Source organism: Ranitomeya variabilis, chromosome 4, assembly GCF_051348905.1.
Source record: "Ranitomeya variabilis isolate aRanVar5 chromosome 4, aRanVar5.hap1, whole genome shotgun sequence".
In the NCBI taxonomy this organism is placed as follows: Eukaryota; Metazoa; Chordata; class Amphibia; order Anura; family Dendrobatidae; genus Ranitomeya; species Ranitomeya variabilis.
Window position 1 is genome coordinate 768,551,717 of NC_135235.1, and position 23,316 is coordinate 768,575,032.

General features: G+C 42.4%; 1 protein-coding gene and 1 long non-coding RNA gene across 3 annotated transcripts in view; one reads left to right on the forward strand and one right to left on the reverse strand.

Annotated features, from left to right (window-relative positions):
* Positions 1 to 14,264, reverse strand: part of LOC143766923 (uncharacterized) — a 157,676-nt gene extending 143,412 nt beyond the window's left edge. The window contains exon 1 of the mRNA XM_077254921.1: positions 14,097 to 14,264. The gene's annotated coding sequence lies outside the window, so the exon portion shown is untranslated. The remainder of the gene's footprint in view (positions 1 to 14,096) is intronic.
* Positions 1 to 23,316, forward strand: part of LOC143766929 (uncharacterized) — a 108,003-nt gene that overhangs the window by 40,923 nt on the left and 43,764 nt on the right. The window lies entirely within an intron of this gene.

Below are 23,316 nucleotides of genomic sequence, written 5' to 3' on the forward strand. Positions count from 1 at the left end.
TAGAAGAGGGACAGCAGAGGGGGGCGGCTTTGAGGCAAATGATTTTGTGGGGAGGGACATTTGCTATTCATGTAGAGGTGTGAGGGGGAGGGGAATAGATGTAGGCAGGGGTGGGGGGGGTGGGGGGTGTGTATGGAATAGTGTAGGCGTGTATTGAAAGTTAAAGGGTGCAGTGTGTAAATGAAAATGGATATACCCATATGTACACAATTGTACATGTGTATAAGCGTCGTATAAAGAACACAATCAATGAATAAATATATATACGGCAGAGAGTTTAAGGTGCGGTGAGCTCCTATTAACGTGTCATATTGGTGCTCATTAAAAATGTGCAGTATACGTGACTGTACAAGTGAAAACAATGTGGGATCATATGACGCTAAAACAATGTGGGATCATATGACGCTAAAACTGTGGACATGAGAGACAAATAGACCCATATAAAAGCTATTTGAGGGCTAAAAATGCAATAAACTTATAAGGGGTGTCATATTGATGCATTGCTGAGAGGGTGCAGCAAATAAGAAACCCGGCCTACCACAGTTCCCCTGGGGCGCGATGCCACACCTGCCGTCAGCTGGGCCACCTGCAAAGACAATGTCCCAACCGGACTCGGCATACCCAGTGGCCAAAGGCGGGAACAGCTACCTTCCGCCGGGCCGCTGTACACTGCTACCAAGGCAAAGCTGACCCGACATTGGGGGCTACAACTAACCAAGGGGTGGAAGACATGGACGAAGTGCTGCATGAAGTAGACCCTGTGCAGGCAGCCCGGGCAGATAATCGACAACAGCATCGACAGGTCGTGTGGGTTAATGGGAAACGCATGCAGGGACTAAGAGATTCCGGAGCAACTTTGACCCTTGTGAAGCCTCATTTCGTCCGGGACCAAGAGAAGACAGACCAGACAGTGGCAGTCCATGCAGCAGGGGGAGACATATCCTGTGACCACCCGGAGACAAGCTCGAACTGCGGAGGCGGAATCACACTCAGAGGAGGCCCAGGTAAGACATCCCAGTCCTACACGTATTCCCATAGCCAGACACATTTCTTGGGCCACCCCAGATGAATTTAAGAGGGAGTTACTTGAGGATCCTTCATTGGACGGATATCGTGGGAAGGCACAGGAGGGGAGAGGGTTACTGGAAGGGGAACAGTTTATATGGAAGCAGGGACTCCTCTACCAGATCACAGAGCAGCACCACACAGGGACGAGCCCCACTATAAAACGACATCTGGTAGTTCCCAAGAAGTATAGGCAGGAGTTACTGCGAATCTCTCATGACATACCCTTGGCTGGGCACTTCGATGTCAGTTGCACCAGGCATCGTCTGACACAAAACTTCTTTTGGTCGGGGGTAACCTATGATGTTCGTCAATACTGCCAGACCTGTGACAGTTGCCAGCGCATTGGCAAGAGGGGAGATCGATGCAAGGCCAAATTACGCCCCCTCCCCATTAGTTGGGCTAGTTGGTTTACTAAGATTGACCTTCGAGGGGCGTATAATCTTGTTCGTATTAAGTAGGGTGACGAATGGAAAACTGCGTTTAATATGCCCGAAGGCCATTTTGGATGCCATTCGGGCTCTCTAATGCTCCATCTGTGTTTCAGTCTTTCATGCATGATATCTTCCGGAGTTATCTTGATAGATTCATGATTGTATATTTGGATGATATTTTGATTTTTTCCGATGATTGGGAGTTTCATGTGAAACAGGTCAGGATGGTATTTCAGATCCTTCGTGATAATGCTTTATTTGTGAAGGGGTCTAAGTGCCTCTTTGGAGTGCAGAAGGTGTCTTTTTTGGGCTTCATTTTTTCTCCCTCACCTATAGAAATGGATCCGGTTAAGGTTCAGGCCATTCATGATTGGGTTCAGCCCACGTCCGTGAAGAGCCTTCAGAAATTTTTGGGCTTTGCTAATTTTTATCGCCGTTTCATTGCCAACTTCTCCAGTGTGGTTAAACCCCTGACCGATTTGACAAAGAAAGGCGCTGATGTGACGAATTGGCCCTCTGCGGCTGTTTCTGCCTTTCAGGAGCTTAAACGCCGATTTACTTCTGCTCCTGTGTTGCGTCAGCCGGATGTTTCCCTTCCATTTCAGGTTCAGGTTGACGCTTCTGAGATTGGGGCAGGGGCCGTTTTGTCTCAGAGGAATTCTGATGGTTCCTTGATGAAACCGTGTGCTTTCTTTTCTCGAAAGTTTTCGCCTGCGGAACGCAATTATGATGTCAGCAATCGGGAGTTGTTGGCTATGAAGTGGGCGTTCGAGGAATGGCGACATTGGCTTGAGGGAGCCAAGCACCGTATTGTGGTCTTGACCGATCATAAAAATTTGATTTACCTCGAGTCTGCCAAATGGCTGAATCCTAGACAGGCTCGATGGTCCCTGTTTTTCTCCCGTTTTGATTTTGTGGTCTCGTATCTTCCGGGTTCTAAGAATGTTAAGGCTGATGCCCTCTCTAGGAGCTTTTTGCCTGATTCTCCTGGGGTTCCTGAACCTGTCGGTATTCTGAAGGAAGGGGTGTGTTGTGAATTCTGTTTTTGGGCTCCCTCTGGTGGCTACTGGTGGTACTGGGTGACTTGTGTCTTGTGTTTTCCAGTGCACCTGTTTCCATCTGGAGAGTGGGAGTTTCCTATTTAGTCTGGCTTCTCAGTCATTCTAGTGCCGGCAATCAATGTTATCAGAGCACCTCTGTTGCTTGCTACCTGCTCCAAGTCTGCAATTCAGCTAAGTTGAATCTTTGGCATTTTTGTGTTTGTTTTGTCCAGCATGCATTTATATTTCTTGTGCTGCTGGAAGCTCTAGTGATCTGAAATTACTACTCCGGTGTCATGAGTTGATAACGGAGTTAAGGTAATTTCAGGATGGCTGTTAGGGTTTTGAGGTAACCGCGAAGTCCTCTTTTGTATTTTCCGCTATCTAGTCAGAGGGCCTCACTTTGCTGAATCTATATTCATACTGCGTTTGTGTTTTCCTCTTACCTAACCGTTATTATATGTGGGGGGCTACTATAACTTTTGGGGTTTCCCTGGAGGCAAGCCAGGTCTGTGTATTCCTCTACTAGGGGTAGCTAGATCTCCGGCTGGCGCGAGGTGTCTAGGGATAAATCGTAGGCACACCCCCTGGCTACTTTTATTTGCGTGTTAGGTTCAGTATCGCGGTTACCTAAGATACCATCTTCCTAGAGCTCGTCCGTTTTTGCCTCAGTCCCTGCCATTGGGAATCATGACAGTATTGCTGGCCAGAATGTATTAAAAGTATTGGCTGAAGAAAGAGAGAAAAAAGAAGGTTCTGACACTTTTTTTTTTTTTTTTTACTCAGAAGTTCTGTCTAGCCATAATTGCAGTCTGCTGCTTTTTTCTCTCCTCTTAACCCCTGAATGGCTCAGATCTCAGCTGTTGAGAAATGGATATCCAGAGTTTAGCTTCAAACCTGAATACTCTCGCTTCTAAGGTTCAAAATATCCATGACTATGTTATACATGCTCCTATGTCTGAACCCAAGATCCCTATACCTGAGTTCTTTTCTGGAGATAGATCTCGTTTTTTGAATTTTAAGCACAATTGTAAATTGTATCTTTCTCTGAGATTTCGCTCCGCTGGAGACCCCGCTCAGCAGGTTAAAATTGTTATTTCCTTGTTGCGGGGTGACCCCCAGAATTGGGCATTTGCATTGGCACCAGGGGATCCTGCGCTGCTCAATGTGGATGCGTTTTTTCTGGCACTGGGGTTGCTCTATGAGGAACCTAATTTGGAGATTCAGGCTGAAAAGGCCTTGATAGCCCTCTCTCAAGGGCATGATGAAGCTGAAATATATTGTCAAAAATTTCGAAAATGGTCTGTGCTTACTCAGTGGAATGAGTGCGCCCTGGCGGCGAATTTCAGAGAAGGTCTCTCTGACGCCGTTAAAGATGTCATGGTGGGGTTTCCTACGCCCACAGGTCTGAATGAATCCATGACTATGGCTATTCAGATTGATCGGCGTTTACGGGAGCGCAAATCTGTGCACCATTTGGCGGTGTCTTCTGAGCAGGCACCGGAGATTATGCAATGTGATAGAATTCTGTCCAGAAGTGAGCGGCAGAATTATAGGCGTAAAAATGGGTTGTGCTTCTACTGTGGTGATTCTGCTCATGTTATATCAGCATGCTCTAAACGCACAAAAAAGGTTGATAAGCCTTTTGCAATTGGCACCTTACAGTCTAAGTTTATTTTGTCTGTAACTTTGATCTGTTCATTATCATCTATTACTGTGGATGCCTATGTTGATTCTGGCGCTTCCTTGAGTCTTATGGATTGGTCCTTTGCCAGACGCTGTGGGTTTAGCCTAGAGCCTTTGGAAGTTCCTATCCCTCTGAAGGGTATCGACTCCACACCTTTGGCTAGGAATAAACCACAATTCTGGACACAAGTGACTATGTGTATGACTCCTGACCATCGGGAGGTGATTCGCTTCCTTGTGTTGCATAACTTGCATGATGTCTTAGTACTTGGATTGCCATGGTTGCAAACTCATAATCCAGTCCTTGACTGGAAAACAATGTCTGTGTTAAGCTGGGGATGTCAGGGGGCTCATGGGGAAGTACCTTTGGTTTCCATTGCTTCATCTACTCCCTCTGAAATTCCGGAATTTTTATCTGATTTTTGTGATGTTTTTGAGGAGCCTAAACTTAGTTCTCTTCCCCCTCACCGGGATTGTGATTGTGCTATAGACTTGATTCCTGGCAGCAAGTTTCCTAAGGGTCGTTTGTTCAATCTGTCTGTGCCTGAGCATGCTGCTATGCGAGAGTATATTAAGGAGTCCTTGGAAAAGGGACATATCCCTCCATCCTCATCCCCTTTAGGAGCAGGTTTTTTTTTCGTGGGTAAAAAAGATGGCTCCCTGAGGCCCTGTATTGATTATCGCCTGTTGAATAAGATTACAGTCAAATACCAGTATCCTTTGCCACTATTGACTGATTTATTTGCTCGTATTAAAGGGGCAAAGTGGTTCTCTAAGGTTGATCTTCGGGGTGCGTATAATTTGGTGCGGATTAAGCAGGGAGATGAGTGGAAAACTGCATTTAATAAGCCCGAGGGCCATTTTGAGTATTTGGTAATGCCTTTTGGTCTTTCTAATGCTCCTTCAGTCTTTCAGTCCTTTATGCACGATATTTTCCGTAAATACCTGGATAAAGTTATGATTGTGTATTTGGATGATATTTTGATTTTTTCGGATGACTGGGAGTCGCATGTTCAACAGGTTAGGAAGGTGTTTCAGGTTTTGCGGTCCAATTCTTTGTTTGTAAAGGGCTCAAAGTGTATCTTTGGGGTTCAGAAGATCTCCTTTTTGGGGTATATTTTTTCCCCTTCTTCTGTTGAGATGGATCCTGTCAAGGTTCGGGCTATTTGTGATTGGACGCAGCCTACTTCTCTGAAGATCCAAGCAAAAGGTAATATACTCGCACTGCTGCCCCTTGCGATCACCTGTTAGCGTGCTACAATACGCTGTACCAGCTCCTATTCCCCCTACTCAGTGCATGGGCATATGGGGTGCTCAATCAAAAGAGGTAATAATGTAAAAGCAAGAGAAAAAAAGTGATCAGCACTCACCATTCCCGATGCTATAAAAAGTCTTTATTAGGACATGGACACGGACAGGGAGATCATGGTGTGCAGGGATGACAGCTGTTTCGCGCTACATGCGCTTCCACAGATCCCGATGGATCGGGATCTGTGGAAGCGCATGTAGCGCGAAACAGCTGTCATCCCTGCACACCATGATCTCCCTGTCCGTGTCCATGTCCTAATAAAGACTTTTTATAGCATCGGGAATGGTGAGTGCTGATCACTTTTTTTCTCTTGCTTTTACACTACTTCTCTGAAGAGTCTTCAGAAGTTCTTGGGCTTTGCTAATTTCTATCGTCGATTTATAACTGGGTTTTCAAGTGTTGCTAAACCTCTGACTGATTTGACTAAGAAGGGTGCTGATGTTGCCAATTGGTCCTCTGCGGCTGTGGAGGCCTCTTGGGAGCTTAAGCGCCGCTTTTCTTCTGCCCCTGTGTTGCGCCAGCCTGATGTTTCGCTCCCTTTTCAGGTTGAGGTTGATGCTTCCGAGATTGGAGCGGGGGCGGTTTTGTCGCAGAGAAGTCCTGATTGCTCAGTGATGAGACCATGTGCATTCTTCTCTCGAAAATTTTCGCCTGCCGAGCGAAATTATGATGTCGGTAATCGGGAGCTGTTGGCTATGAAGTGGGCATTTGAGGAGTGGCGTCATTGGCTCGAGGGGGCTAGACATCAGGTGGTGGTCTTGACTGATCACAAGAATCTGATTTACCTTGAGTCTGCCAGGCGTCTGAATCCTAGACAGGCACGCTGGTTATTGTTTTTCTCCCGGTTTAATTTTGTGGTTTCATACTTGCCGGGCTCGAAAAATGTGAAGGCTGATGCTCTTTCTAGGAGTTTTGAGCCTGACTCCTCTGGTGATTCTGAGCCTACGGGTATCCTTAAGGATGGAGTGATTTTGTCTGCTGTCTCCCCAGACTTGCGACGTGCTTTGCAGGAGTTTCAGACTGATAGGCCTGATCGTTGTCCGCCTGGGAGATTGTTCGTTCCAGATGAGTGGACCAGTAGAGTCATCTCAGAGGTTCATTCTTCTGTGTTGGCAGGCCACCCTGGAATTTTTGGTACTAGAGATTTGGTTGCCAGGTCCTTCTGGTGGCCTTCCCTGTCTCGAGATGTGCGTACCTTTGTACAGTCTTGTGATGTTTGTGCTCGGGCCAAGCCTTGCTGTTCTCGGGCTAGTGGATTATTGTTGTCCTTGCCTATTCCGAAGAGGCCATGGACGCACATCTCTATGGACTTTATCTCGGATCTCCCGGTTTCTCAGAAAATGTCCGTCATTTGGGTGGTGTGTGACCGTTTTTCTAAGATGGTTCATTTGGTACCCTTGCCCAAATTGCCTTCTTCATCGGAGTTGGTTCCTTTATTTTTTCAGAATGTGGTTCGTTTACATAATATCCCGGAAAACATCGTTTCTGACAGGGGATCTCAATTTGTGTCTAGGTTCTGGCGAGCGTTCTGTGCCAGGATGGGCATTGATTTGTCTTTTTCGTCTGCGTTCCATCCTCAGACTAATGGCCAGACGGAGCGAACTAATCAGACCTTGGAGACTTATTTGAGGTGTTTTGTGTCTGCTGATCAGGATGATTGGGTCGCCTTTTTGCCGTTGGCAGAGTTTGCCCTCAATAATCGGGCCAGTTCTGCCACTCTGGTTTCTCCTTTCTTTTGCAATTCAGGGTTTCACCCTCGTTTTTCATCTGGCCAGGTGGAATCTTCGGATTGTCCTGGAGTGGACACTGTGGTGGATAGACTGCATCGGATTTGGAGTCATGTGGTGGACAATTTGAAGTTGTCTCAGGAGAAGACTCAGCAGTTTGCTAATCGTCATCGTCGTGAGGGTCATCATCTCCGTGTTGGAGACTTGGTGTGGTTATCTTCTCGTTTTGTCCCTATGAAGGTCTCTTCTCCTAAGTTTAAACCTCGGTTCATAGGTCCCTATAAGATTTTGGAGATTCTTAATCCTGTGTCTTTTCGTTTGGACCTACCAGCATCTTTCACCATTCATAATGTCTTCCATCGGTCGTTGTTGCGGAGGTACGAGGTACCGGTTGTTCCTTCTGTTGAGCCTCCTGCTCCTGTGCTGGTGGAGGGTGAATTGGAGTATGTTGTGGAGAAGATTTTGGACTCTCGCATTTCCAGACGGAGACTTCAATATTTGGTTAAATGGAAGGGATATGGTCAGGAAGATAATTCTTGGGTGACTGCCTCTGATGTTCATGCCTCTGATTTGGTTCGCGCCTTTCATAGGGCGCATCCAGATCGCCCTGGTGGTTCTCATGAGGGTTCGGTGCCCCCTCCTTAAGGGGGGGGTACTGTTGTGAATTCTGTTTTTGGGCTCCCTCTGATGGCTACTGGTGGTACTGGGTGACTTGTGTCTTGTGTTTTCCAGTGCACCTGTTTCCATCTGGAGAGTGGGAGTTTCCTATTTAGTCTGGCTTCTCAGTCATTCTAGTGCCGGCAATCAATGTTATCAGAGCACCTCTGTTGCTTGCTACCTGCTCCAAGTCTGCAATTCAGCTAAGTTGAATCTTTGGCATTTTTGTGTTTGTTTTGTCCAGCATGCATTTATATTTCTTGTGCTGCTGGAAGCTCTAGTGATCTGAAATTACTACTCCGGTGTCATGAGTTGATAACGGAGTTAAGGTAATTTCAGGATGGCTGTTAGGGTTTTGAGGTAACCGCGAAGTCCTCTTTTGTATTTTCCGCTATCTAGTCAGAGGGCCTCACTTTGCTGAATCTATATTCATACTGCGTTTGTGTTTTCCTCTTACCTAACCGTTATTATATGTGGGGGGCTACTATAACTTTTGGGGTTTCCCTGGAGGCAAGCCAGGTCTGTGTATTCCTCTACTAGGGGTAGCTAGATCTCCGGCTGGCGCGAGGTGTCTAGGGATAAATCGTAGGCACACCCCCTGGCTACTTTTATTTGCGTGTTAGGTTCAGTATCGCGGTTACCTAAGATACCATCTTCCTAGAGCTCGTCAGTTTTTGCCTCAGTCCCTGCCATTGGGAATCATGACAGGGGTGGTTCTTTCTGCCATCTCCCCTGATTTACGACAGGTTCTTCAGGAATTTCAGGCTGATAAACCTGACCGCTGTCCAGTGGGGAAACTGTTTGTTCCTGATAGATGGACTAGTAAAGTGATTTCTGAGGTTCATTGTTCTGTGTTGGCTGGCCATCCTGGAATTTTTAGTACCAGAGATTTGGTTGGTAGGTCCTTTTGGTGGCCTTCTTTGTCACGGGATGTGCATTCTTTTGTGAAGTCCTGTGGGACTTGTGCGCGGGCCAAGCCTTGCTGTTCCCGCGCTAGTGGGTTGCTTTTGCCTTTGCCGGTCCCTGAGAGGCCTTGGACGCATATTTCTATGGATTTTATTTCAGATCTTCCGGTTTCCCAGAAGATGTCTGTTATCTGGGTGGTTTGTGACCGGTTTTCTAAGATGGTTCATGTGATACCTTTGCCTAAATTGCCTTCGTCCTCTGATTTGGTTCCTTTGTTTTTCAGCATGTGGTTCGTTTGCATGGCATTCCGGAGAATATTGTGTCCGACAGAGGTTCCCAGTTTGTTTCCAGGTTTTGGCGGGCCTTTAGTGCTAGGCTGGGCATTGATTTGTCTTTTTCTTCCGCATTTCATCCTCAGACAAATGGCCAAACTAAGTGATCTAATCAGACGTTGGAAACTTATTTGAGATGCTTTGTGTCTGTTGATCAGGATGATTGGGTGGCTTTTTTGCCATTGGCCTATAATCGGGCTAGTTCTGCTACTTTGGTTTCGCCCTTCTTTTGTAATTTTGGTTTTCATCCTTGTTTTTCTTCAGGGCAGGTTGAGCCTTCTGATTGTCCTGGTGTGGATTCTGTGGTTGACAGGTTGCAGCAGAATGGGCTTATGTGGTGGACAATTTGGTGTTGTCTCAGGAGGAGGCTCAGCGTTTTGCTAACCATCGTCGGTGTGTTGGTTCCCGGCTGCGGGTTGGGGATTTGGTCTGGTTGTCTTCCCGTCATGTTCCTATGAAGGTTTCTTCTCCTAAGTTTAAGCCTCTGTTTATTGGTCCTTATGGGATCTCTGAGATTATCAACCCAGTGTCTTTTTGTTTGGCCCTTCCGGCCTCTTTTGCTATCCATAATGTTTTCCATAGATCTTTGTTGCGGAAATATGTGGTGCCCGTTGTTCCCTCGGTTGATCCTCCTGCCCCTGTGTTGGTTGATGGGGAGTTGGAGTATGTGGTTGAGAAAATTTTGGATTCTCGTTTTTCGAGGCGGAAGCTTCAGTACCTTGTCAAGTGGAAGGGTTATGGCCAGGAGGATAATTCTTGGGTTTTTGCCTCTGATGTCCATGCTGCTGATCTGGTCCGTGCCTTTCATTTGGCTCGTCCTGATCGGCCTGGGGGCTCTGGTGAGGGTTCGGTGACCCCTCCTCAAGGGGGGTAATGTGAATTCTGCTCTTGGGCTTCCTCCGGCGGCTATAAGTGGTACGGCTGTCTTTGGATCACAGCAGTTATCAGGTGTTTTCACCTATTACAATTATGACTGGGCTATTTAGTCCAGCTGGATTCTTTAGTCAGTGCCAGTTGTCCATTGTTCCTGGAGGATTCACATCTCTGCCTGGTCTCTCTTGCTCTGCTTCCCAAATCAGCAAAGATAAGTTCTGGCTTTTGTTTTTGCAGCCCACATGTTGTGGGCTTTACAGTTCAGTGCATTTCATGTTTTTGTCCAGCTTGGTCTGTGTAAGAATTTGTTCAGCCAAGCTGGTATCTCTGAGAGATGCAGATTTGCCCCTCCATATCTTTAGTTAGAGGTGGAGTTTTGGTATATTCTGTGGTGGATATTTTCTAGTATTTTAATACTGACCGCACAGTATTCTGTCCTTTCCTTTCTATTTACCTAGAGTGGCCTCCTTTGCTAAATTCTGTTTTCAGTCTGCGTATGTTTTTTCCTCTCCTTTCACAGTCAATATTTGTGGGGGGCTGTCTATCCTTTGGGGATTTTCTCTGAGGCAAGATAGTTTTCCCTTTTCTATCTATAGGGGTAGTTAGTCCTCCGGCTGTGTCGAGGTGTCTAGGATTGGTAGGTACATCCCACGGCTACTTCAAGTTGCGTGTTAAGTTCAGGGTCTGCGGTCAGTACAGGTACCACCTTCTCCAGAGTACTTCTCATGCTGCTCCTAGGCCACCAGATCATAACAGTACAACTGGCTAACAATGAGTTAAATGCATCTCATAAGAAGGGAAGAAAAGTGCTGAGCCATTTTTTTTTCTGTAGTCTATGCTTCCCTCTTTTTCTCTGGGTGGTTCAGGAGTTAGGCGCTGGTATGGATGTTCAGGGATTGATTTCTCATGTGGATTAACTGGCTGTTAGAGTACAGGGTATTTCCGATTATATTGTTCAGACTCCGGTTTTAGAGCCTAGAATTCCAACTCCTGATTTGTTTTTTGGGGACAGGTCCAAATTTTTGAGCTTTAAAAATAATTGTAAACTGTTTTTTTGCTCTGAAACCCCATTCATCTGGTGATCCCATTCAGCAGGTTAAAATTGTCATCTCCCTGCTGCGTGGTGATCCTCAGGAATGGGCATTCTCCTTGGAATCGGGGAATCCGGCTTTGCTTAATGTGGACGTTTTTTTCAGGCGCTAGGATTATTGTATGATGAACCAAATTCAGTGGATCATGCAGAGAAGACCTTGTTGGCCCTGTGTCAGGGTCAAGAAGCAGCAGAATCATATTGCCAGAAATTTAGAAAATGGTCTGTGCTGACTAAATGTAATGAGGATGCTTTGGCAGCAATTTTCAGAAAGGGCCTTTCTGAAGCCGTTAAAGATGTTATGGTGGGGTTCCCCACGCCTGCTGGTCTGAGTGATTCTATGTCTCTGGCCATTCAGATTGATCGGCGCCTGCGTGAGCGCAGAGTTGTGCACAATATGGCGTTGTCCTCCGAGCGGAGTCCTGAGCCTATGCAGTGTGATAGGATTTTGTCTAGAGCTGAATGACAAGGACTCAGACGCCAGAATGGGTTGTGTTTTTACTGTGGCGATTCTGCTCATGTTATTTCTGATTGCCCTAAGCGTACAAAGAGAATCGCTAGTTCGGTTACTATCAGTACTGTACAACCTAAATTTCTGTTATCTGTGACCTTGATCTGCTCATTATCATCATTTTCTGTCATGGCATTTGTGGATTCAGGTGCCGCTTTGAACTTGATGGACTTTGAGTTTGCCAGGCGTTGTGGTTTCCCCTTGCAGCCTTTGCAGAGTCCTATTCCTTTAACGGGCATTGATGCTACACCTTTGGCTAGAAATAAACCCCAGTTTTGGACACAGGTGACCATGTGCATGGCGCCAGCCCATCAGGAAGATTGTCGTTTTCTGGTGTTGCATAATTTGCATGATGCTATTGTGCTGGGTTTTCCATGGTTACAGGTACATAATCCGGTGTTAGATTGGAAATATATGTCTGTGACTAGTTGGGGTTGTCAGGGGGTTCATAATGACGTTCCTTTGATGTCAATTTCCTCTTCCCCCTCTTCTGAAATTCCTGAGTTTTTGTCAGATTTCCAGGATGTATTCGATGAGCCCAAGTCCAGTTCCCTTCCACCGCATAGGGACTGTGATTGTGCTATTGACTTGATTCCAGGCTGTAAGTTCCCTAAGGGCCGACTTTTCAACCTGTCGGTGCCAGAACATGCCGCCATGCGGAGTTATGTTAAGGAGTCTTTGGAGAAAGGGCATATTCGGCCATCTTCTTCACCATTGGGAGCGGGTTTTTTTTTTGTTGCCAAGAAGGATGGCTCCTTGAGACCCTGTATTGATTATCGCCTCTTGAATAAGATCACGGTCACATTTCAATACCCCTTGCCTTTGCTTTCTGATTTGTTTGCTAGGATTAAGGGGGCTAGTTGGTTTACTAAGATTGACCTTCGAGGGGCGTATAATCTTGTTCGTATTAAGTAGGGTGACGAATGGAAAACTGCGTTTAATATGCCTGAAGGCCATTTTGAATACCTTGTGATGCCATTCGGGCTCTCTAATGCTCCATCTGTGTTTCAGTCTTTCATGCATGATTTCTTCCGGAGTTATCTTGATAGATTCATGATTGTATATTTGGATGATATTTTGATTTTTTCCGATGATTGGGAGTCTCATGTGAAACAGGTCAGGATGGTATTTCAGATCCTTCGTGATAATGCTTTATTTGTGAAGGGGTCTAAGTGCCTCTTTGGAGTGCAGAAGGTGTCTTTTTTGGGCTTCATTTTTTCTCCCTCACCTATAGAAATGGATCCGGTTAAGGTTCAGGCCATTCATGATTGGGTTCAGCCCACGTCCGTGAAGAGCCTTCAGAAATTTTTGGGCTTTGCTAATTTTTATCGCCGTTTCATTGCCAACTTCTCCAGTGTGGTTAAACCCCTGACCGATTTGACAAAGAAAGGCGCTGATGTGACGAATTGGCCCTCTGCGGCTGTTCCTGCCTTTCAGGAGCTTAAACGCCGATTTACTTCTGCTCCTGTGTTGCGTCAGCCGGATGTTTCCCTTCCATTTCAGGTTGAGGTTGACGCTTCTGAGATTGGGGCAGGGGCCGTTTTGTCTCAGAGGAATTCTGATGGTTCCTTGATGAAACCGTGTGCTTTCTTTTCTCAAAAGTTTTCGCCTGCGGCACGCAATTATGATGTCGGCAATCGGGAGTTGTTGGCTATGAAGTGGGCGTTCGACGAATGGCGACATTGGCTTGAGGGAGCCAAGCACCGTATTGTGGTCTTGGCCGATCATAAAAATTTGATTTACCTCGAGTCTGCCAAACGGCTGAATCCTAGACGGGCTCGATGGTCCCTGTTTTTCTCCCGTTTTGATTTTGATTTTGATACAGGTACCACCTTCTCCAGAGTACTTCTCATGCTGCTCCTAGGCCACCAGATCATAACAGTACATACTATATACAGGAGGAGATGACAAGCAGGTATATACTATATACAGGAAGAGATGACATACAGGTATATACTATATACAAGAGATGACACACAGGTATATACTATATACAGGGGGTGATGACACACATGTATATACTATATACAGTAGAAGGTGATGTACAGGTATATACTATATATAGGAGGAGATGACACATGTATATACTATGTACAGTAGAAGGTGACATACAGGTATATACTATATACAGGAGATGACACACAGGTACATACTATATACAGGGGAGAAGACACACAGGTATATACTGTATACAGGAGATGATGACACAGGTATATACTACTTACAGGGGGAGATGACATACAGGTATATACTATTTACAGAAGGAGATAACATATAGGTATATTATTCTGCCACTGATATACAGTATGTGGATGAGATGTGTCTGAGGGATGTGATCACGAATCCCTGTATAAACAATGGTGGACAGCGTTACTCGCCAACCTGTGCTCCCAGACCCTATCAGCTGCGCGTGGTGATCTGTAAGGATGATGCAGTGATAAATTCAACAGACTTTATTTACAGTACCTTGATGAGATGAGACGTCAGGGAAGATGAAGGACTGAAGGTAGGAGTGAGGACTGTAGATTAGAGCTGTTATAGAAGCACCAGATTAGAGATAATAGAAGTTCCAGGTTAGAGGTAACAAGAGAATCCTTTATCCAGCTCTGCAGCACATGTGTGTTCTAAGATGACAGGGAGTACAAAACAGGAAGAGAAGGAAAAGGATAGGAGGAGCTATAGACCGAGAGGTATTATGGGAAGTACCTTAACAAATATTACAGTGTAAAACAGCAATGGCCAGTAGATGGCAGCAAAGTATAACAAATACGATAGATGATAGAACTAAATATATTACCATTACATAAATGTCCATTTTATGGCTGAAAGTCTATCAGAATAAACTGAACAGCACTCTCCCTGTGTGAAATCCTTGGATTTCACTATACCATCAGCCTCGAATTGGGAGTGCTAACCAGAAGTGCATAGAGGGATACCTCAACCTGTAAGATAAAAACAATGCAAGCAATGCAACAATAACATATTGTATAACAAGATAGACGGATGTCTATAATGAGTTCATGAAGTAATCGAACGTATAACCCATCTTCGGATTGGAGTAGCCGCGCTAGGCCAAACTATCTCCAAATTATCTCCAACCCATTTATAATCCAAAGGTTCAAGTTCCTTGAAAAAGTTCCTACTGATTGGATGGATAATCAATCCTCAACCGGTATGAGTAAGATAATCTCTGATATAGGCCAGTAGTGTAGCATCGGGTGGTTTCGTCAAACTCAATCTGACAGGTGCCCCGCCCCTATCAAGATGTATCAAAAGGGTGTAACCCCTCCTCCCCGCCCTGTCAGCAGCTGCCTCTCCTTGTCCGGCTGTCAGCTTTTGATACAGGATGATATTGTTTGATACAGCAATTATTATACCAGTATTTGTTTTTTATATTAGATTTTTACATATTGTTAATTGGATACATTAACACAAACAGTTGTTTGTGGTACATATGTGTAAAATTGTGTTTTTATAACACACGGTGCCCCGTTATACAATTATATCCTAGTTGTTTTTGGGACCTCTGTAAGCTGTATTTTAGAGACAGCTTGGCCACTGCACATTTAGAATGAAACAGCATATTTTTCAGCTTATAACGCAGTTTCTCATTTTCATGAGTTTTAAGAGGTCGTGTTATGTGTGATAAGGAGCTACATGCTCATGTGGTTAATAGATAAAATACAGACAAAATATGCCAATTCACCAACAGTGCACGGCTTACACATAACCCGTCAATAATCAGGGGTAGATATACAATACAAGCTATAAGATGTGCTTCTGACATTTTCATAGGTAGGACCCTCTTTTATTGACAGTTTGATACTATAAACAGTACTGATCTTTGTAAAATAAAGAACGAGAGAACTTTTCAGATAAAAGTAATAAAGTTTATTGAACAAAATCAATTACATTTTCTAAAAAAGTCATGTGAATAAATTTCGCTGTTCAATTAGATCAAAAAGCTACTTCTTGAAATCCACAATACACCGCAAATAAACAAATCAAATCAATTATCACTGAACACACATTATTACATTCCAAGCCGCAGCTCGCTGAGCGTTACCACTGTACTCATTTCTCATTGCAGCTTCTGAATGTACACTATTCTCACCCATGCACGGTTTTCCTTTAAAAAATATGAATATTATTGAATATAATGTTTTACATATGTTACAGTATTTTATTTTTATTAATAGCTACTTTTAACTATTCTTTTAGAGTGTCTAGTAGTTTTATATTCTCTGCCTGATATATTTCTACACAAAGCTTCAAATATTCTTTGCCTGATATATTTCTACACAAAGCTTCAAATATTCTTTGCCTGATATATTTCTACACAAAGCTTCAAAACTATTTTGCAATTTATAAGAACTTGTTGGATTAGTGAATATAATAACGTTTGTCATATTTTATAACATGCAGCTAATGATTCTTGCTTCCAACATGTATGTATCTGGATTAAAATAAAGAATAATGACCTAGCTGCTTGTTTGGGTGATATTGTAAAACCATTTATTGACATTTTGTATAGCAGATGTGTTTCTCCTGATTTTTCTAGCGCAGCTCGCTGAGCGTTACCGCTGTACTCATTTCTCATTGGTGCTTCTGAATGTACACTATTCTCACCCATGGACGGTTTTCCTTTAAAAAATATGAATATTATTGAATATAATGTTTTACATATGTTACAGTATTTTATTTTTATTAATAGTTACTTTTATCATTATATGTTGTATTAAATAGAGTCTAGCTGTCACATTACACGTCTTGCTGTACCAGTAGTGCAGCTCGCTGAGCGTTACCACTGTACTCATTTCTCATTGCTGCTGCTGAATGTACACTATTCTCACCCATGGACGGTTTTCCTTTAAAAAATATGAATATTATTGAATATAATGTTTTACATATGTTACAGTATTTTATTTTTATTAATGGCTACTTTTAACTATTCTTTTAGAGTGTCTAGTAGTTTTATATTCTCTACCTGATATATTTCTACACAAAGCTTCAAATATTCTTTGCCTGATATATTTCTACACAAAGCTTCAAAACTATTTTGCAATTTATAATGTATCACAGTAGTTTCATATGAAGTTACATCTTAGGCCCCGTATAACAGATGTGTTTCTCCTGATTTTTCTAGCACAGCTCGCTGAGCGTTACCACTGTACTCATTTCTCATTGCAGCTTCTGAATGTACAATATTCTCAACCATGGACGGTTTCCCTTTAAAAAATATGAATATTATTGAATATAATGTTTTACATATGTTACAGTATTTTATTTTTATTAATAGTTACTTTTATCATTATATGTTGTATTAAATAGAGTCTAGCTGTCACATTACACGTCGTGCTGTACCAGTATGTATCAGACTGCAATGGCACATCACACTGCTTGCTGTAGCGAATAGAGCTTCTATATGCGATTGTGCTGAGAGTGCATTCTGTTATCAGTGCAATACTGCTAGCTATCAGTGTGAAACTTTCAGGCAAGTACAGTATATTCTGGACATATTATGTATAATTATTAGTTAATTTTTCACTAAAACGATCAATGTGTGATAACTTACCGGAAGCAGTAACAGCAAAACACAGATGTAGAAGTGCAAAAATGACAGTCACTGTATGAGTTTTAATAGACTTTAATAAAGTATGTATCAGACAGGCGTGATATTTCCTAAGGCAACTGAAATTAATTTGCCTCTGTAATCAGAGCAGTGTATTTTATACACAGTGTTCACATATAATGAATAGTATCATTTCTGTCCGAACAGCGGATTAAACTTGAAAATTTTGGCAAAAACTATCCTATATTAATGCACGTATTTTTATTACACTCAGCCCCCAAATGAGTCACTGCTAATTTGATGACCCAATTTTTATCATTTCAATACTATACATTAACTAAATGCTAGAGCTTATGTTACAATATTTTATCTGTTTATTTTATATCATATTAGACTTTCACATTATTTGTAGCGGTTTGTGTGGGTGCTAGATTATGTATATTCTGTGTTTCTGCACTATTATTTGTTGAAAATTTATCACCAAATCGATAATTTCTAACAACGGCGTCTTTTGTAATATGCAACAACTCATATTTGTGGCTTCTTTTTCTATTTGCAGTGTAAGCACGGCACGGGGCTATGTTATCTTATCTAGCTTAAACAGACTAGCTGGCTACACCCAACAAAGCATCAAAAAGAAACTTTGATGACACAGATATAACTCAGCTAACTAAAATGCTAGAGTTTCGGTTTTCCTTTAAAAATATGAATATTATTGAATAGTCTCATGGCCCATCTCCGACAATAGACTCTAAGCATTTTTCATATTATTTGTAGACACTCTAACGGACATATTATGCATAGCCGCTGTTTTGACAAGTATGAAGCGGCGTGTTTTTATACGTTCATAACAATCATAACGCAAACGTTTAAACGGGTATTTTATTCACAGTTCTCACTAGTCAGGTTTAGATTTATTTAAATTCAGAGGTGGTGTGTATGTACACAGGTATGATTTAGTTTAAAAGCATATAGTTCAGCGATAATGTCTGGCGTTGGACAAGCAGTTATCAATCTTTCATACGTATCACAGAAAGATTTTAGTTTGACCTGTGCGAGTTTAATTTCTGCGTACTGGCCAGCCATGGCAATAAATATTTTGATGTGTTCAGCATTCCACACAGGGTCCCACCTGTAACATGAATGTTCAGCAGCAGTGTGTTTTTTACTAACGCGGTGCCGCGGTACTGCGCGTTTCTTTAGAGGCCGCACATTGCCAAAATCGCTAGAAGATCCCGCAAGAGCAGAATCTGCAGACTGTGCAGCATGGCGTACCCATATATTGAACGGACCTGTGGGGGACCACATACCGACAGAGAGCTGCTCATATTCTCTGTTTTCAGAAGTAACTTGTGGTATGTTATCGGGGCTATCGGACTCCTGGGTTATGCAGGGGCTGTCGTTCAGCGCTGCAAATCTCTTTCTTGAGGCGTTCTTAGATTTTTGACAGGGAATCTTGGGAATTGGATCCCCGGTGTGCTTGGGGGCCGCGTACCCTTCCGCACGAGCCTCAACGCAGATGGGCGAAAGAGGCGCTGCTCTCACAATCACATCCGCTCTTTGGGTATGATTCTGCGCAGGCCCGTAATTACAGCATTGCAAATCTCGTGGCTGAAGATCAGGCGTATCTAAAAGAAAAGATACAGGTGTCAGTTATCAGCAAAACCGGCGTAAAATTGGAAAAGCTGCATGGCGGTAGTTATCCACGAAGCGTCGTAATATTTGAAAACTTACTGGCGTGCGTTACCCATGAAATCACTGAATTTTTCAAATAGAATTTTTCCGACCGCTAATTTACCAGTTGTAAATAAGTTATAACTAAATTATAACTACCACAGAAAAGCGAGAATCGCATGTATTTCAAGTGAACCGCTACCTTTTCTTTTCCAGAGACACCCGCTTAACGAATTTCCACGGCTTTTAGACGCCGCGTCATTCGTGACATCTACGATCACGACGTCTGAGTCCAGGTCTTCACACGGTTCGGGAGCATGCCAGTCTTCCGGCATATAGACCGAGGGATCCGTGTCACTATCTGTATGAGAAATTACACTTAGTACGCATTTACATACAAAGGATTAAAGCAGCCGACATAGTATAATATAGTTTTACGGTATGGCCCTGTTTATGGTGCATCCGTTAGTAATTTAGTATTATACTGGCGACTAGCTGCGTAATTTGTTTAATAATTTAACCCTATATTTATTATGACATAATTTATGTAATACAATAGCTAAGAGCTGCTATAGTTTCACGCCATAGCCAGTATTTGTTCCGCATAAATCGCGTTTGGCTGTGGCGCTACGGGATTAACACAGATTATATATATATATATATATATATATATATATATATATATATATATATATATATATATATATATATATCTTTCTTACATGTGCTACAGGAAAGAGCAATATCTTGCTACAGTGTTACAATGACATTTTTCCCGGAGAATCTAATTACCTGTGATAAGGTGTAGAGCAGGGCCAATAACTTCTAACGCATCAGCAGCTACGGATTCAAAGAGTTCATAATTCTGCGTGTTGAAATTATTGCGATAATCGGGAGACAGACACTCCTCTTAAATAAGAAAGAATGAAGGAATATATAATTAATATAAATTACTTAAGCCGTGTCACCCGATACCCTGTACACTATATTCGGTATAATACCTAGGGGGGTGCTTGTAAGCGCTGGCTTGTATTGAGCGCGCTGATATTGGGATTCCATCTTAAATAAAAAGAGGGAAAAGTTTTGTTTCTATACCCCCGATAAATACAGTTTAAAACTATGTTACAAAATAAACGTTACATATACCGACAATAAATACAGTTTAAAAATATGTTACAAAATATGCGCTACCGGCAAACTTACTTTTTCAGAGAGTAGCCCAGAGCAGCTGTCCAGATGGGTGAAAAAGTGTCTTTAAGATTCTGTATAACAAAACTTGAAGCGCTTGACCAGAATTTAAAGACAAAACACCGCCCACAAGTTCTGACAGAGTATGCTATTTTATACACGTCAGCAGCATATTTATGCACCCGCGGCATAAATATGTTTATACGCGGCAGAAAGACGGATATCGCTTTTTCTGCATTTAGCTAGGGAAAAATGTCATTGTAACACTGTAGCAAGATATTGCTCTTTCCTGTAGCACATGTAAGAAAGATATATATATATATATATATATATATATATATATATATATATATAATCTGTGTCAATCCCGTAGCGCCACAGCCAAACGCGATTTATGCGGAACAAATACTGGCTATGGCGTGAAACTATAGTAGCTCTTAGCTATTGTATTACATAAATTATGTCATAATAAATATAGGGTTAAATTATTAAACAAATTACGCAGCTAGTCGCCAGTATAATACTAAATTACTAACGGATGCACCATAAACAGGGCCATACCGTAAAACTATATTATACTATGTCGGCTGCTTTAATCCTTTGTATGTAAATGCGTACTAAGTGTAATTTCTCATACAGATAGTGACACGGATCCCTCGGTCTATATGCCGGAAGACTGGCATGCTCCCGAACCGTGTGAAGACCTGGACTCAGACGTCGTGATCGTAGATGTCACGAATGACGCGGCGTCTAAAAGCCGTGGAAATTCGTTAAGCGGGTGTCTCTGGAAAAGAAAAGGTAGCGGTTCACTTGAAATACATGCGATTCTCGCTTTTCTGTGGTAGTTATAATTTAGTTATAACTTATTTACAACTGGTAAATTAGCGGTCGGAAAAATTCTATTTGAAAAATTCAGTGATTTCATGGGTAACGCACGCCAGTAAGTTTTCAAATATTACGACGCTTCGTGGATAACTACCGCCATGCAGCTTTTCCAATTTTACGCCGGTTTTGCTGATAACTGACACCTGTATCTTTTCTTTTAGATACGCCTGATCTTCAGCCACGAGATTTGCAATGCTGTAATTACGGGCCTGCGCAGAATCATACCCAAAGAGCGGATGTGATTGTGAGAGCAGCGCCTCTTTCGCCCATCTGCGTTGAGGCTCGTGCGGAAGGGTACGCGGCACCCAAGCACACCGGGGATCCAATTCCCAAGATTCCCTGTCAAAAATCTAAGAACGCCTCAAGAAAGAGATTTGCAGCGCTGAACGACAGCCCCTGCATAACCCAGGAGTCCGATAGCCCCGATAACATACCACAAGTTACTTCTGAAAACAGAGAATATGAGCAGCTCTCTGTCGGTATGTGGTCCCCCACAGGTCCGTTCAATATATGGGTACGCCATGCTGCACAGTCTGCAGATTCTGCTCTTGCGGGATCTTCTAGCGATTTTGGCAATGTGCGGCCTCTAAAGAAACGCGCAGTACCGCGGCACCGCGTTAGTAAAAAACACACTGCTGCTGAACATTCATGTTACAGGTGGGACCCTGTGTGGAATGCTGAACACATCAAAATATTTATTGCCATGGCTGGCCAGTACGCAGAAATTAAACTCGCACAGGTCAAACTAAAATCTTTCTGTGATACGTATGAAAGATTGATAACTGCTTGTCCAACGCCAGACATTATCGCTGAACTATATGCTTTTAAACTAAATCATACCTGTGTACATACACACCACCTCTGAATTTAAATAAATCTAAACCTGACTAGTGAGAACTGTGAATAAAATACCCGTTTAAACGTTTGCGTTATGATTGTTATGAACGTATAAAAACACGCCGCTTCATACTTGTCAAAACAGCGGCTATGCATAATATGTCCGTTAGAGTGTCTACAAATAATATGAAAAATGCTTAGAGTCTATTGTCGGAGATGGGCCATGAGACTATTCAATAATATTCATATTTTTAAAGGAAAACCGAAACTCTAGCATTTTAGTTAGCTGAGTTATATCTGTGTCATCAAAGTTTCTTTTTGATGCTTTGTTGGGTGTAGCCAGCTAGTCTGTTTAAGCTAGATAAGATAACATAGCCCCGTGCCGTGCTTACACTGCAAATAGAAAAAGAAGCCACAAATATGAGTTGTTGCATATTACAAAAGACGCCGTTGTTAGAAATTATCGATTTGGTGATAAATTTTCAACAAATAATAGTGCAGAAACACAGAATATACATAATCTAGCACCCACACAAACCGCTACAAATAATGTGAAAGTCTAATATGATATAAAATAAACAGATAAAATATTGTAACATAAGCTCTAGCATTTAGTTAATGTATAGTATTGAAATGATAAAAATTGGGTCATCAAATTAGCAGTGACTCATTTGGGGGCTGAGTGTAATAAAAATACGTGCATTAATATAGGATAGTTTTTGCCAAAATTTTCAAGTTTAATCCGCTGTTCGGACAGAAATGATACTATTCATTATATGTGAACACTGTGTATAAAATACACTGCTCTGATTACAGAGGCAAATTCATTTCAGTTGCCTTAGGAAATATCACGCCTGTCTGATACATACTTTATTAAAGTCTATTAAAACTCATACAGTGACTGTCATTTTTGCACTTCTACATCTGTGTTTTGCTGTTACTGCTTCCGGTAAGTTATCACACATTGATCATTTTAGTGAAAAATTAACTAATAATTATACATAATATGTCCAGAATATACTGTACTTGCCTGAAAGTTTCACACTGATAGCTAGCAGTATTGCACTGATAACAGAATGCACTCTCAGCACAATCGCATATAGAAGCTCTATTCGCTACAGCAAGCAGTGTGATGTGCCATTGCAGTCTGATACATACTGGTACAGCACGACGTGTAATGTGACAGCTAGACTCTATTTAATACAACATATAATGATAAAAGTAACTATTAATAAAAATAAAATACTGTAACATATGTAAAACATTATATTCAATAATATTCATATTTTTTAAAGGGAAACCGTCCATGGTTGAGAATATTGTACATTCAGAAGCTGCAATGAGAAATGAGTACAGTGGTAACGCTCAGCGAGCTGTGCTAGAAAAATCAGGAGAAACACATCTGTTATACGGGGCCTAAGATGTAACTTCATATGAAACTACTGTGATACATTATAAATTGCAAAATAGTTTTGAAGCTTTGTGTAGAAATATATCAGGCAAAGAATATTTGAAGCTTTGTGTAGAAAT